General features: G+C 47.2%; 4 non-coding genes across 4 annotated transcripts; 2 read left to right on the top strand and 2 right to left on the bottom strand.

Moving 5' to 3' along the window:
• Positions 1-1,765: 1,765 nt before the first annotated feature.
• On the top strand, positions 1,766-1,838 carry TRNAA-AGC (transfer RNA alanine (anticodon AGC)). Its single transcript has one exon. It is a non-coding gene; the product is annotated as a tRNA-Ala (tRNA).
• Positions 1,839-4,287: 2,449 nt separating this feature from the next.
• TRNAV-UAC (transfer RNA valine (anticodon UAC)) lies at positions 4,288-4,360 on the bottom strand. Its single transcript has one exon. It is a non-coding gene; the product is annotated as a tRNA-Val (tRNA).
• Positions 4,361-6,048: 1,688 nt separating this feature from the next.
• On the top strand, positions 6,049-6,121 carry TRNAA-AGC (transfer RNA alanine (anticodon AGC)). Its single transcript has one exon. It is a non-coding gene; the product is annotated as a tRNA-Ala (tRNA).
• A 1,369-nt stretch (positions 6,122-7,490) lies between these two features.
• TRNAV-AAC (transfer RNA valine (anticodon AAC)) lies at positions 7,491-7,563 on the bottom strand. The gene has a single exon. It is a non-coding gene; the product is annotated as a tRNA-Val (tRNA).
• Positions 7,564-13,144: the final 5,581 nt, after the last annotated feature.

Raw genomic sequence — 13,144 nt, 5'->3', positions numbered from 1 at the left:
GTCTATGCCCCAGCCATGGGGCAACGGATGATTGCGTTCTGACCTTGTTTTTCCCTTGCTAACTGATGTCATGTGCGGCTTACACGGCAAAAGTGGCGTTTCTACAAGCTAAGCGATATTTCCGCCCGAGGTCGAACTTGGGGCCTCCCGCGTGTTAGGTGGGGGCCTGCTCGTGTGCGACGTCTCACCGTCTTCATGGAAACATTCTTACTTCAACTTGCCGAGGGGTGGCGGCAGCAGTGCTTGACGCATTTGCTGAAGTAAATGTCGTCATTGCTCGCGTTTTTGGTCATTCTCCTGGTGTTCTTCAAAATTTGTCTGTGAGTCTAACTTGGCTACTTTTATTCACATGCTCGGTTATCGCACTATTCTTAGGTTATCGATTATACGTGTTATTTCTGTGATGATCATTAGTGATGCCCAACTTCTGCGGCAAGTAGCACAAAACATAATACAAAACGGGCGATTTCGTCCTAACCTAATATTATATTGTCAATTGACTTCATTTGGTCCTTACGCAACAACAGTAGCGTTTCTGCAAACTAAACGATGTTTCCGCCGGGATCGAACCGGGGGCCTTCAGCGTGTTAGGCGGATGTGATAAACACAACACCACGGAAACGGCTGGCGCTCGCTGATGAGCCGGCCGGTCAGTATAACAGGAGCCGGCCTTCTGACCTCGACATGTCCAGCTCTTTTGTAGTGGGTCAACCAGAAGTTAAGGCTGACCAGTCGGTCATGCCATGGCGTTTGACGTCATATTCTGAGAACTACGGGGCTGTAGCTCAGTGGTAGAGCGATCGCTTCGCATGTGGGAGGTACGGCGATCGATACCCCGCAGCTCCAGATGGTGAGTTTTGGATCTTATATACAAGCATTGTTTCACATTAGAACATATTTAAGTAAACATCAGGCAAGATGAAACAAGCACACTTGTACTTATTTGTATCTTTTAAGGTAGAAAAGACTGCTCTAAACATCACAATTTTTCCTTTAGTAAATATGCTCCTCGACATCATGGTTTAATTAGGCCATCACAACTAGCACAGGATTGATTGAGAGCCAGCTGACGGCCGTCATATCTGGAAATCGTGCCCATAAACGCCAGATATGGGCGACCTTGATCACGTCATGTTTTTAGTTTTGATTGCTGCATTGGTTATCGAATGACAGCATTTGAATAATGGCGTGATTACAAGGTCATAAATACCAAGGTTACCTTCAAATACTCCCTTCCAAAAGTCTTTCTACTTCGCGGGGATGTAGTCAGAAATTGGAGATGACTGGGTAGGAAGAATGTGAGGCTGTGAATACACCGCATTATCTTTGAAATGGCTATTTCGGTTACCCCGTGGAAAGGATGACACGCCCCGCAACAAACTCTGCCAGTTATTCATTGGTTGCTGTCTATTTGCTGTAAATTTGGAGAATGCCTTAAATGCTTTGAATGCTTTGAATGCTTTAAATGAGGAGCAATATGAAATTAATTTAAGTGAAGCCCGTGCCATGTGCGATGTCCTACCTTCTTGATGGAGTCATTCTGACTTCAGCTTGCCGAGAGGTGGCGGTAGCAGCACTGGAATTATCTGCTGAAGCGAACATCACTTTTGCTCGTGTTTTGACCCTTTCTCGTCGTGGCCTTGCATGTTTTCCCGTGAGTGTTAGTTGTATACTTTTATTCAAATGTTGGATTATGGCACTAGTCAAACCTGAATTTTCGGTTAGCCATGACGTCACAACTTTGACATCATTTCTCAAAACCACCGGGGCTGTAGCTCAAGTGGTAGAGCGCTCGCTTAGCATGTGAGAGGCACGGGGATCGATACCCCGCAGCTCCAAATAGTACATTTTAGCGTTGACAGAGACGTCGGGGTGGGAAGGGGGATAAGTTAAGAAGGGGAAGCACGACAAACTCAGTGGATGATCTACAAAGGGATTCTTTTTGAAAGGCGTGCTTCTTAACTTCTTGTCCACTCCATGTCGTTATCTCCACTTGTTCAATTGGTTTGAATTCATTTGCTGGAAGGCTGAATTCATTTACTGGCGCTGCCTGATTCTGAAAAATTCTGTTCTGAAAGTTCTGAGTTCTGAAAAATCAGTTGGTTAGAGTGCCTGCCTGTCGATCCTCGCTCGCATGGCGTGGCGGGCTCGAGTCGCTTTTGACGCTCGCTAATTGTCCTTGACAGGTGTGGTCTGTGGCCGGCGGTAACGACTGCACTAGGTCAGGTGAATTAAAAATTGCAGGTCGGACTGCATCCTGCCTTGCGCCAGGTCACACTTTTGCCACCCAGTTATGTAGTTGGCCTGAAATTGCACGATCGGTGACGGGGTTTCTCAAACACTGCTCGGCACAAAAAAGCATAACAGGCACAAACATCGATGCTTAGCATGAGCACCAATCTAAAAAATCCATTCATTGCAAAAGATGCTGACTAAATCTTTAACAAATATATTTGTGCTAATCTGATGTACCGTCATAAGAAGGGTCTCATGGTCAAAAACCTGTGCTCGACTGGTGGAAGGGAACATTTGCGACCCTTCAGACTTCCCAGAACACCGTAAATTGCAATTCACAAAAAGAACTCCGAGAGAGTAAAGGACAATTTTGAACTAATTTGGCAAGAACGTCGTAATCTGCCGCCTTTATCGTACGCAGCACTTAAAGGTGGCCTACGAATTTTTGTAAGATTTTATGTGACGCGCGGCGTATTTATCCGCCGCGGGACTCATTGGAATCAAGTGTTTTCATACTACCATTTATTGCATACGCACTCAGTGTTAGCTTCAAAAACAGTTCAGCTGCTGCAGCCAATTTTTAAAGAAATGTCTACTTTTTATATATTCTGTACTACTAAAGGAACAGTGTGTGTGTATGCGTGCGCGTCCGTTATCTCACACAGAGGCCGAACGATAAGGATTTTTCCATCAAATTTGCGCGCGACCGAGATCCGATGGCAGCGTGTAACAGAGTGGCGTCAAAATTCTGCATTTCGCAAAAAATGAGCGCGTGGCGAGCGAAAAGAAACGCAAAAATCCCATAGGTTAACACGGACGACACTAATTTCAAGACGACCGGCCGACGGCCCGACACGCTCCGTTTCCCGAGACCATGGCTTGGTAATCAAGGGCCACAGCGACATGAAACTTGCACAGTGCGACAGCGCGTGAAATGGGCCATCGCACTTGGATGAGTTTTTGCGCCACCTGACACGTGGCACGTGCAAACGTCAGACACGTTGAAATCGGCCGTTTTTGACGCGTTTTTACGTTTACCGCTATATCTCGGCACGCAAAGCACCTAGAGACCTAAATTTTGTTTCCCAACATTCACAACTGAGGCAATTACATCCTCAGTGTGCATTGCGACTTTGTACAACGCACCGTTGCGTTGCAAATTGCAATACAATTTACTTAGGATTTTATTGTACTGATTTTGCTCTTTTCCACAGCTCTTCACGTTTTGTGCCACATTGCTGCACCCAGAGCACCGGCGCATTCGGGAGTAACATGCATTTATGGGGAATCAAACGGACAATCACGTCGTATAGATGGTAGTGTCACATGTGCACGAACCAAGAAAATTGATTTGGCCGCTACCGACCGTTTTTAACTCTTCAATACATTACTGTTTAATGCTGTTTAATGCAACGGCAGTGCGTGCTGTCATCATTCAAAAGGCTGACAGTTGATGGAAGGGACAAAAATTACCGGCCACGTCCCACGATCAATCGCCGATCCCATAGAATAGGTTCGGCTATGTCGCAGAGAGCGCATACGAAATGGCTCTCTCCCGCCAGCGACCGCCAGAGACCGCCAGCACCGCACGCGGCCTGCGGCCGAGTCTTTTTCACACTTTGAGCTATGTCTCGGCAACCGAGGCCACTAGAGGCATGATTCCAACTGCAAAAGATACACGAGGAACATTTATAAAATTTAAATTAGACCAGCCAAGAAAGCATGCAAACGCTTGGCTATTGTATATAATACGATAATATCTACCCATCTGACTTCTATGGATATTGGTTCAGCTCAGCTTTTGCAAATGTCCTTATGAATTTTTTACGTTTAATTTATGTGGGGCATCACATTCCTGCGTTATCACCATTCCTGAACTCTTCACCATTCCCGTGGCAGTTGATTTTGCACCATTTCACCATTCAACATCCTACATAGCACCAACTGTTCATGGGGTAAACGGGCGACAACATTTTGAACTTATCTCTCTTTTGTGAAGTGACCACATGTCCGTCCCACACAATAACCGTAGCGTTTCTACAACCTAAACGATGTTTCCGCCCGGGATCGAACCGGGGGCATTCCGCGTGTAAGGCGGATGTGATAACCACTACACCACGGAAACAGCTGAAATGACGGCGGGGGGGGGGGGTGCATGAGAAGGTGTTAAAGTAGGCATAAGGCAGGATGAAGCAAGCCCAGTTAAAACAATTATTGCTATAAGCTTGTTGCCTTCATTCCTGCACTGTCTGGTAACGTGACCATGACTCTTTAACGACACGATCTTTACTTTATCCGATGCAGCAGCAGCAAAGCGTTACAATGCACAGTGACAATAGGCATACATATATGTCTACAATGCACGTGCATAATGGATATCACCGTTAATCTCCTATTTCCTGAACAATGCATGCCATAAATGCGTACATTTGCACCCCAATCTCTGGATGTCAGACGTCTATCGCCATATAAGTTCGGCTGTAGTTAGGTCACACTGTCTGGAGGATATACAACCTTGACAAGAGGCAGACAAATGTACAATATGCTGTCATACTCATCGAGACATGCATCAGAGAAAACCTGGCGCCAACATTCACGAACACACATCATGCATTTAAGCGTTAGATGCAAGAGCGTCACAATACACACTTTCCAGGATGAGCGGGGGGGGGGAGGGGGGGAAGGGGCTAGAACCCCAGTGCTTAAGCTTAATCTTATGTGCATTCCTGTTGATCGCGTGAAGTCCAGTGGCGACAGGTCGGGCAAGTACTGAACGTTAGTTTTAACAGTCATATGGACTGGTGGGAATTATTACTTCTTGGCTGATTAGACTGATGGGCATTTCTCCTGTTGATGGTAATCAGAGGTACCCCATCCGTCAAATTGGGACTACAAAAGATGCTACAGGTGGTCTCCTGGCTGTTCAGAAAGCGCAACGGCTGAACCTGCTGCAGATGGTCAGCTGTCCTGCCTGTCTGGTCGGTGGTGATTCGGCCCGTCTCAAATTTGAATGCGGCCATGGGCTCTTGATGGTTTGCTGCCATGCCCTCGAGGACTTTGTCTTCCAGGCTAGCCCATGACATGAAGTCCAATGGCAAAAGATCGGGCGGGTGCGAAGTCAATGCATGGTAGCCTTAAGCTGATAGGCATTCCAGGGAAATGTTCCTCCAACCAATTCAGTGCAGCTAGTACCGTGTGCAGTTGCATATCGTCTTGATGGCTGACAATGAAGCCATTCTTACTTCAACTTGCCGAGAGGTGGCGGTAACAGTGCTGGACGAGTTTGCTGAAGCAAATATCGTTTTATTCGTGTTTTGACCCTTTCTCGTCGTGTCCTTGCATAGGTGTCCATGAGCTTGAGCTGTTCACTTCTGTTCAGAAGCTCGGGTACGGCACTATTGTTATGTTATTCGATTATACTTGTTTCTCCTGCAATGATTATTAGACACGCCCAACTTTTTGCATTATGTAGCACAAAACGTGATTGAAAACGGGAGATGTATGCTGACGTAATCTGTCTGCTGATAACTAACTTCATTTTGACCATACACAACAACCGTAGTGTTTCTACCAGCGAAACAACGTTTATGCTCGGGATTAAACCGGGGGGCTTCCGCGTGTTGAGTGGATGTGATAACCACTACACCACGGAAACAGGTGATTGCTCCTGATGAGCTGGCTGTTCGGGAGACAGGAGCCGACCGACTGACTTCGACATGTCCAGTTCCTCGGGGGTGGGTCCACCACAAGTGAAACCTGATTATTCGGTTAGCCATGGCGTTCCAACTACGGACGACATATCTGAAAACCACCGGGGCTGTAGCTCAAGTGGTAGAGCGCTCGCTTAGCATGTGAGAGGTACGGGGATCGATACCCCGCAGCTCCACATTATACCTTTGATTTACACACACCACTGGAGAGGTATGCCACAAATCCAAATGGGGATATAGCGTTGCTACATGTGCTCACTGGCGACCCGCCAAACGAAATACATCAATTAAGATAAACGGAGAAGTCAGATGCATGATAAAAGCGCATGATAAAACGCACCAATGCACCATCAAAACGGAAATAGAATCTAAAGTTTCAGTAAGCTGACATCAACACCTTAAAAAAAACTCGTCCAACTGGGCAAACGCTTATTCCAGGTACGCGAGGTACTTCACGCAGCCACGACGCTGAGTGGAGGGCGCCTTGTCCCATATCACAGTATCCAGTTTAGTTGCATACTGGAACTGATCTGCCCATCTCAGGCCAGTTATTTAGAGCGCCTACATTCCGATCCACTTTCCCATGGCGTGGTGAGTTCGAGTTGCTTTTGACGCTCGCTAATCGTCCTTGACGGGTATAGTCTGCGGCCAGTGACATCAGTCGCGCGAGGTCAGTTGAATTCAGAATGCAGGTCGGACTGCATCCCGCCTTGCGGCACGTTACACTCTTGCCACCAAGTTACGTAGCTGACCTGAAATAGCACGATCGGTGGCAGGATTTTTCAACCACTGCTTGATACGAAAAAGCATAACAAGGACATACCTCGAGGCTTAGCATGAGCACCAATGTAAAAAATAATTCATTCTGAAAGATTCTGGAAAAGTAGGGTCTTAAGAAGGATTGTATGGTTGAAAACTCGTGCTCGCTGGTAGAACAGGGACACTTGCGACGCTTCAGACTCCCCAGCACGCCGTGAAATCGAAAAGTGAATGATGTGATGTGATGGAAATTGGAACTTCGAGGGTTGAAACAAGATTTTTGAACTACTTGGGCAAAGATGTCTAATTTTGCCGCCTTTCTCGTACGGAACACTGAAATGCGCGCTACGAACTTTATGAGATTGAATGCGACGCGCGATGTAGTTATTCGCAGCAGGCCCCATGTCAAATTAAGTGTATTCATCCTACCATTCACTTCATACATACTCGGTGCTAGGTTTAAGAACAATTCAGACGTTGCAGGCGATATTAAAAAATATAAGAAATATATTTGAAAATAGCTCCTGCCCTTTCCAGTTTTTGACCTGCACATAATGCAGGATATGACTTCCTGCGTCTGACTTTTATCATATCGCACGTCTTGCCTCTTGAATTTTTTCTAATTTGACTACGTCGCTCAAATTTCCGCCCTTCGATTTCAATCCTAGACCGCGTCAACTGTTCATGTGGCAGACGGGTGATAATGCTCTGAGCTTATCTGCCTGTTGTCAATTGACCTGATGTCCGTCTCACACAACAACCAAGACGTTCCTACGACCTAAACGATGTTTCCGCCCGGGATCGAACCGGGGGCCTTCCGCGTGTTAGGCGGATGTGATAACCACTACACCACGGAAACAGCTGATTGCTCCTGATGAGCCGGCTGGTTGGGAGACATGAGCCGACCGACTGACCTCGACATGATCAGCTCTCCGGGAGCGGGTCCACCTCAACTGAAGGCTGACCAATTGGTCAGGCATGGCGTCCCAACTATTGACGTCATATTTGAGAATTACCGGGGCTGTAGCTCAAGTGGTAGAGCGCTCGCTTAGCATGTGAGAGGTACGGGGATTGATACCCCGCAGCTCCAGATCGTACCTCTTTGTTTTCATACACTCTTGGAGAGGTACCTTACAAATTCAAATGGGGATATAGCGCTGCTTCATGTACCCATTGGCAGCCCACCAAACGGAATAGCCAAAATGGATTAACACGGATGTTAGGTTCTTGGCAAATCCCACGATGAAATGCATCAGATGCACGCTTAAAGTAGAAATAAAAGCTGACGCAGCCACGTTAAAAATAACTCTTGGCCGGCCGTGAAGAGGCTTACTCGGGACCAAATCCTGGATCCACGGCGCTCTCTCCAAAGCCGAACACCGTATGGCGGACGCCTTGTCTCATATCACATTATCCAATTTAGTTGCATGCTGCAACTCATCTGCTCATCTTAGTGTGAGGGAGCAGGGCCCACTCCCTTCCAAGCATGGCTCTCTCTTGCAAAGTAAGGCTTTCACCTTCCCAATTTTTATGTACTTGCATCCCTGTGTGGTAGCGTTGGTTCGACGACAAAAGTGTGCATGGAAGTAGTGCATGAGCGTTAACACCTTTGCGACTGTTCGGTTGGAAATGTATGTGTATGTTGCAGCAGAGTGCGCGCTGCACCTTGCGTTTGTTATCTAAAATGTTCGTCGGCGCGAAAGTTCGAAGTTGCGCTTAGAGCCGCATCATAAACGGTGGTGGTTCAGATCAGAAAGGAGTATGTAAACTCACGATCCTCAAGCAGGGCGGGGTTTGGATGTTATTTATTGCTGCCGTAGTGTGTTATTACTATAATTATGTTACTCGCGTTATTATTTTTCTCTGAGCAAAGTAAACATTTGGAACTGTTCAAGTCATGTCGTAGCTGCGGAATAAATATGCATCAAATATCGGCTTGTGAAACTTTCATCCTCTTTACTGACAAAACATGAGCTCCATATTCTGGAAAGGATGGTATATCGACTATGGCGCAACGAATGATGAAGGTTTCGTGGTGTTCGGTGCCATAGGCTTGGAGCATGTGGTTGTGTGTAACCAATTTTGGTGATTTTGGCTGAATTTTGGTGCCCTTGACTTAACCCAAGATCACCATATTCTGGGAAGAATAGGATATCGACTATGGCGCATCAATTGGTGAAGATTTCACGGTCATCAGTGCCAAAGGCTCGGAGGTTGGGTGGTCTGGCAACATATTTTCTTTTATTTTTTATGCATTTGGTACTCTTTCACCGAACTAGATGTCACAATTGTCTGGAAAGAATAGGTTATCGACCAAGCGGCATCGAACGCTGAGGGTTTCATATCATTCGATGCAATAGACTCAGAGCATTGGGCTTTCAACCGGTTTGATTGGCCGTTAAGTTCCGTCCCCATGATGGGACAACGGGCGTTCATTCAAGTTGGGAGGGACATTGTTACATAATATCATCCCACATGTCCACTTGACTTTTGTCTCCTTTAACTTCTAGCTCAGATGACTTTTCGAAATTTGTTTGCATTATCTTGGCCTCTTGACCCTTGACTCATTTCAGTTTTGTCCACGTGCGTTTAACATTTATCCTGCTTGACTGCCTGGCAGTTTACTTTTTTTGTCACTTCACCATGCCCCTTAACGTCCCACCTCCCGATTGTTGTTCCAGATCACGCCAACTGCCCATTGGACAGACGGCTAGTAACATGGTGACACAATATGCGTACTGTTGACTAGCTTGGTACAGAACTTGCCCAACAACCACTGCAGCAGTTCTACATGCCAAAGGCTGCTTCCTCCCGGGAGTGAGCCGGGGTCCTCCGTATGTCAGCCGGATGTAATAACCACTACACCTCGGACACAGCTGACGCCTCCTAATGAGCCGGCCAGTCGGGAGACAGGAGCCGACCGACTGACCTCGACGTACCAGCTCTTTTGTTGTGGGTCCACCTCAAGTGCAGGCTGACCAGTCGGTCAGCCACAGCGTCCCAGCTATTGACGGCATTTTTGAGAACCACCGGGGCTGTAGCTCAAGTGGTAGAGCGCTCGCTTAGCATGTGAGAGGTACGTGGATCGATACCCCGCAGCTCCAAGTCGTGTCTTTGGGTCTTTGCATCCCCCTGAAGAGGTGCCTGGGGTACTGAGCGGATAACTGGTCCCTTGCCATTTGTCAAGGGAGCAAATATATCTCCCGCGCAGTCCGTTTTCGATATTGTTTTGACAGAAACATTTTATGACATTTTGGAATCCAAAAGCTTTAACGATTTCAGCCTCCCAGCAAATGAACTCGAACCAATCGAAGTAGTGGAGATAACCTGGCATAGAGTGGACAAGAAGTTCAAAAAAGCATTTATTTCAAAAAAGCATCCCTCCGTAGATCATCCGCCGTGTTTGTAGCGCTTCCCCTTCCTAACTTTTCCTCCTCCCCATCCCGACGTCTCTGTCGACATGTTAACGCTAAACCGTACGATTTGGAGCTGCGGGGTATCGATCCCCGTACCTCTCACATGCTAAGCGAGCGCTCTACCACTTGAGCTACATCCCCAGTGGTTTTGGTATATGACGTCAAAAGTTAGGACGTCATGGCTAACCGAAAAATCAGGTTTGACTTGAGGTGGACACCCTCCCGAAGACCTGGTCATGTCGAGGTCAGTCGGTCAGCCCCTGCCTCCCGACCGGCCGGCTCATCAGGAAGCGCCCGCTGTTTCCGTGGTGTAGTTGTCATCACTCATCACACATATTGAAAGGACTGTTGTCGTTTCTAGGGCGGGGGATGAAACCGAAACAGGCATTTTGAAGATCATTTGGTGTAGTTCACAGCCGTCGCTTCTTCAAATCTAATCGCTTTAGTTTCTGATCCACACGCCCGTGTGAGTGGGAGGACTATTTTGGAGCAGAGTATTTCAAGGTCACCTTGGTACTTTTGGCGTCAAAATAACGTCATTCAATTACCGTGATTCCACACCCAATACAGCGATCAAGTCAAAAAAGAATAAAACAATCAAATCGTTCATCTCTGGCGTTCGTGAGCGTGATTTTCAGATATGACGGCTGACGTTTGGGTCTCAATCACGCTGTGGCAGGTATGATGACGTAAAAAGATAATGCTGTCGAGAAGCATATTTACTTAAAAGGGACATGGTGTTGTCTAGAGCAGTCTTTTCTATCTTAAAGTATACCAATAGCTTTAAGGAGTTTCTTTCATCTTTTCCCACGCTTACTTGAATATTTTCTAATGTAAAACATTCCCTGTCATATAAACCCCAAAACTCACGTTCATGAGCTGCGGTCATCGACCCTCGTACATATCACACGCGAAGCGAGCGTTCTACCACTCGGGGTACAGCTCCGGCAGTAGTCCAACATGATGTCAATAGTTGGGACGCCATGGCTGACCGACTGGTCAGTCCTCACTTGAGGTGGACCCGCTCTCGGAGAGCTGGTCAAGTCGAGGTCAGTCGGTTGGCCCCTGTCTCCCGACCAGCCGGCTCATCAGTAGCCGTCAGCTGTTTCCGTGGTGTAGTGGTTATCACATCCGCCTAACACGCGGAAGGCCCCCGGTTCGGTCCCGGGCGGAAACATCGTTTAGGTTGTAGAAACGCTACGGTTGTTGTGTAAGACGGACATGAGTTCAGTTAACAACAGAGAGGTGAACTCAGAGCGTTATCACCCATCAGCCCCATGAACAGCTGACGCGATCTAGGATAGCACCCGAAGGGCGCAAATTTGAGGGCCATAGTCAAATGCGAAAAAATTCAAGAGGTAAGGCGTGCGATATGATAAAAGTCAACCGCAAGAAGTCAATGTCCTGCAGTATGTTAAAGTCAAAAACTGGAAAGGCCAGACGCTATTTGCAAATATGTTTCTTATCCTTTTCAATTTTCACTGCAACGCCTGAATTGTCTTTAAAGCTAGCACCGAATATCTCTCCAGTGAATGGTAGGATGACTACACTTAGTTTCACATGGGGCATGCTGCGGATAGCTACACCGCGAGTCGCATTAAATCTTACAAAAGTTCGTAGGGCGCATTTCAGTGTTGCGCACGATAAAGACGGCAGAATTAGACCTCTTTGCCCAAGAAGTTCAAAAATGCTGTTTTGCACCCTCAAAGTTCCAATTTCCATCCCACTCACTTTTCATTTTCACGGTGTGCTGGGAAGCCTGAAGCGTCGCAAGTGTCCCTCTTCTACCAGCGAACGCAGGTTTTTAACCATGAAACTCTTCCTACGATACTACTTCCCATTAAAACAGAGACGTGCTTAAAGATTTAGCCAGAATATTTCAGAATGGATGAATTTTTTCACATTGGTGCTCATACTAAGCACCGATTTTTGTGCCTGTCATGCCTTGTTGTGTCAAGCAGTGTTTGAGAAACACGGTCACCGATCGTACAATTTCATATCAACTACATAACTTGGTGTTAAAAGCGCAACGTGCCGCAGGGCGGGATAAAGTCCGACCTGCAATCTGAATTCACCTGACCTAGTGCACCCGTTACCACTGGACACAGGTCATATCTGTCAAGGACAATAAGGCAGGGCTAAAAGCAACTCGAACTCACCACGCCATGGGAGGTCGGATCGGAATGTAGGCGCTCTAAATAACTGGCCTGAGATGGGCAGATCAGTTCCAGTGTGCCACTAAATTGGATAATGTGATGTGGGACAAGGCGCCCCCCACACAGCGTCGTGGCTGCGTGAAGGGCGCCGTGTGTCTGGAAGTAAGCGTCTGTGCAGTTGGCCAATAGTTATTTTTAACGTGCTGATGTTGATGTTAAAGGCTACAATGTGGAGCTGCAGGGTATCGATCCCTGTACCTCTCACATGCTAAGCGAGCGCTCTACCACTTGAGCTACAGCCCCGGTGGTTTTCAAATATGATGTCCATAGCTGGAACGCCATGGCTACCCGATTGGTCGGGCTTCACTTGTGGTTGACCCGCCCCCGAAGAACTGGACATGTCGAGGTCAGTCGGTCGGCTCCTGTCTCCCGAACGGCCAGCTCATCAGGAGCAATCGGCTGTTTCCGTGGTGTAGTGGTTATCACATTCGCCCAACACGCGGAGGCCCCCCGGTTCAGTCCCGTGCATAAACGCTTTTTAGCTGGTAGAAACGCTAGTTAGTCATCAGCAGACAGATAACGCCAGCATACATCTCCCGTTTTCAATCACGTTTTGTGTTACATGATGCAAAAAGTTGGACATGCCTAACATTACGGGAGCAACACGTATAATCGATTAACCTGACATTAGTGTCATACCCGAGCTTCTGAATAGAAGTGAACAGCCTAAACCCATGGACAGCTATGCAAGGACGCGACGAGAAAGGATCAAAACACGAACAAAACGATATTTGCTTTAGCAAAGTCGTCCAGCACTACTACCGCCACCTCTCGGCAAGTTGAAGCAAGAATGGCTTCATTGTCAGCC

Source organism: Pollicipes pollicipes, unplaced genomic scaffold (assembly GCF_011947565.3).
Source record: "Pollicipes pollicipes isolate AB1234 unplaced genomic scaffold, Ppol_2.1 Scaffold_3087;HRSCAF=3621_pilon_pilon_pilon, whole genome shotgun sequence".
Taxonomy (NCBI): domain Eukaryota; kingdom Metazoa; phylum Arthropoda; class Thecostraca; order Pollicipedomorpha; family Pollicipedidae; genus Pollicipes; species Pollicipes pollicipes.
The sequence above is the reverse complement of the archived record's forward strand: the minus strand, read 5'-3'. Positions and strand labels throughout refer to the sequence as shown.